The sequence below is a fragment of the Phoca vitulina genome, unplaced genomic scaffold (assembly GCF_004348235.1).
Source record: "Phoca vitulina isolate PV1807 unplaced genomic scaffold, GSC_HSeal_1.0 scaffold19, whole genome shotgun sequence".
NCBI lineage: Eukaryota > Metazoa > Chordata > Mammalia > Carnivora > Phocidae > Phoca > Phoca vitulina.
In genome coordinates this window covers 10,039,444-10,042,681 of record NW_022589722.1, presented here as the reverse complement: position 1 = coordinate 10,042,681, position 3,238 = coordinate 10,039,444, and positions in this window count along the sequence as shown.

Genomic DNA, 3,238 nt, shown 5'->3' with positions numbered 1-3,238 from the left:
TAGTCACTGGTCCATAGCAACTGTCAAATCCTAATAAGTAGGAACTACAGAAATTCCCTACCCTGACAGAGAGTAAGTCCTTTGGTTGGCCCATATTGTCAGCCCTGGTTCTGCTATCTGGGAGGTTCTTTCGTGCCCATTATCCTCTGTAGCCACATCTGAAGTCAGTATTGGAAACTATTTCCTTCTTGGAAATTTAAAATTTTCCAAGCCTGTTTCCTACTGATGTGGGCTTGGAGGCCCTAGGGGTTGTATTAGGGGTTATAAAATCATAGGTTTATGGCTTTTTGCAGACATTTAAGAGGTTTCTCTGAGTGGTGCCCCTGGAGTTGTATAGTGTACAAACTGCAGGCTATATGTGATGACCCTAATTCTGATTGAGGTCAAATTATAGGAAAGCAAGAGACCCAACAGAAGAGGTAGAAAGAGTTTAGTCTAGGGAGTCAAGCTTCCTAAGAAGAATTGAAAGTCAGAGTGCTGGCTCCCAGTACTTTGCAGCTAATATCAGAATCCATCCTGAACCAGCCACAATAGAGCTGTGAGTGTACCTGTGGGGGAAATTGCTGGGGGCTTGCAAATTGAGTAGAGCTCTACCTTTTGGGATCCAGAGAATTTTTGCCAGAGTCCAGCCCTAAATGGGCATTACCCAGAGAGAGAGAACATTTTCTCCTCTCTATTCCTTACCTTCAATACAATGATATGCTGTTAATATAAAAATTTTACTCTTCCTTCCAAGTAAAGTAAAAATGCCCCTTCTCTATGAGATCTTCTCCTACCCAGGTCAGAATTAATCAGTTGCTCCTTGGGGCTCCAGTAGCACTTACACACTTACAAAGTGCGACCATTTAATGGCTGATTACTGGTTACTTAATTTCCCTATGACTTAGTTTCCTTCCGGAAATAATAGTAAATATTTCATTGAATTATTATGAGAATTAGATCTGTTAACATTTGAGAAGCATTTGAAAAACTCCTGTTACAGGGGGAACCACTTGATAAAATTTGGCTATGGTTATTATCATGAGCCAGTGAATTCCATTTTTTGTATAAGCAGTTTAGATTGGGCTTCTATAATTTCCAGTGTAAAGTGGCCTGATTTGGTTTTACTCAGTAAGAAACTGCTAAGAGACGAGAACCAATTCCTCAACATAAGCTCATTTTTTCACTTCTAACTTCACTGAATTGTGCAGAAATTTGTTTTGAAGATATGGAAGATGGAGGAAAATTAAAATTTTAAACTGCATACTGAACCTGTTATGCCTTTATGTTCAACACGCAATGTGGACATTGTTGCTACCTAACCGGATCCATTTCCTGACAGATCCATTTCCTGACCTTGATTGGTTCAAGTATATATCCCCATCTGCATTACACAAACCTGATTCATTCTCAGCGTCAGGAGTAATCCTAAATTATCTAAAGCAACGGTTTTCAATCAGGATGATTTTGCCTCCCAGAGGACATTTTGCAGTGTCTAGAGACATTTTGGTTGTCACAGCGGGTGGGAGGGTGCTACTGGGTAAAAAACCAGGTATGCCGCTAAACATCCTACAATGCCCAGGATAGCCCTTCACAATTATTCAGTACAAAATGCCAATAGTGCCCAAATTAAGAAACCCTGTTCTAAGGGGAAATCCCATCCCTCTTATGAGGGGGAATAATATGTGATCCAATTCTAATCAATGAGATATGAGAAAAGGTTTTCTAGATGCTTTGGGGAAAGCTTTTCATCTTTCGTAAGATCAGGAGTTCTCCCCACCTCCCACATCACATCCCAACTTAGTATGCAGCCTAATCTCTCCAGCAGCCATCCTCCAACCATAAGAAGAAACTGCCTGAGGATTAAAATAGAACAGAGTAGAACACCTGGATGGCTCAGTCGGTTAAGCATCTGACTCTCGGTTTTCGGCTCAGGTCATTATCTCAGGGTCTTGAGATCAAGCCCCATGTCAGGCTCTGCACTCAGCTTGAAGTCTGCTTGAGATTCTCTCTCACTCTGCCCTTTCCCCCATCCTCCCTATCCCCACTGGCATGTGCTCTCTCTGTCTCTCTCAAATAAATAAATAAATCTTAAAATAAAATAAAATAGAGCAATATGAAAAACTTCTCTTTTTTGATGACCTATTGAAACCAGTGGATCCACCTTGCCACTGGAGATCCTCTTATATAAACTAACACACTTCCTCATTTTTTTTTTTTGAAGATTTTATTTACTTATTTGACAGAGAGAGAGACAGCGAGAGAAGGAACACAAGCAAGGGGAGTGTGAGAGGGAGAAGCAGGCTTCCCGCCAAGCAGGGAGCCTGATGTGGGGTTCAATCCCAGGACCCTGGGATCATGACCTGAGCCGAAGGCAGATGCTTAACGACTGAGCCACCCAGGCGCCCCACACTTCCTCATTTTTTAAAAAAGATTTTATTTATTTATTTGACAAAGGGAGAGAGAGACAATGAGAGAGGGAACACAAGCAGGGGGAGTGGGAGAGGGAGAAGCAGGCTTCCCACCAAGCAGGGAGACTGATGCGGGACTCGATCCCAGGACCCTGGGATCATGACCTGATGCAGATGCTTAATGACTGAGCCACCCACACAATCCCTCATTTTTAAAGTCTGTTTGAGTTATATATTCCATGAGTTATGTCAACCTCAAGCTTTTATTAAATACTTACTATACCAAACACAGTATTAGGCACTGAGAATATAAAAGTGAGTAAGACAGTCAGTTGGCCCACTGTAGAATTTTTATTCTAAAATAAGGCATGTATCTCCAAAGAAATAATTATGATAAGTGCTATAATACAGATAGGTGCAATGTGAGACTAATGGAAGAAGTATTAGTTCTGCTTGTCTAGGAAATCATACCTCCCTTGCTAGATTCCTTAAGGGCAAAGATTCAAATAATTTTCATCTTCTTGTTCTCAATATTTAGCATGATTCCTTATACACAAGTGTTCAATAATATTTGGTTAATATAGTCCAAATACTTACAAAAGGATCATTTTTACTAGGTTCTCTGATGTGGCTGTTGATTTTCACAGGATAAGAGTTTAAATGCAATGCATGTATCCATTAATATTTCCTCCTATTTTTTTAAAAGATTTTATTTATTTATTTGACAGAGAGAGACAGCGAGAGAGGGGATACAAGCAGGGGGAGTGTGAGAGGGAGAAGCAGGTCTCCCGCTGAGCAGGTAGCCCAATGTGGGGCTCGATCCCAGGACCCTGGGATCATGACCTAAG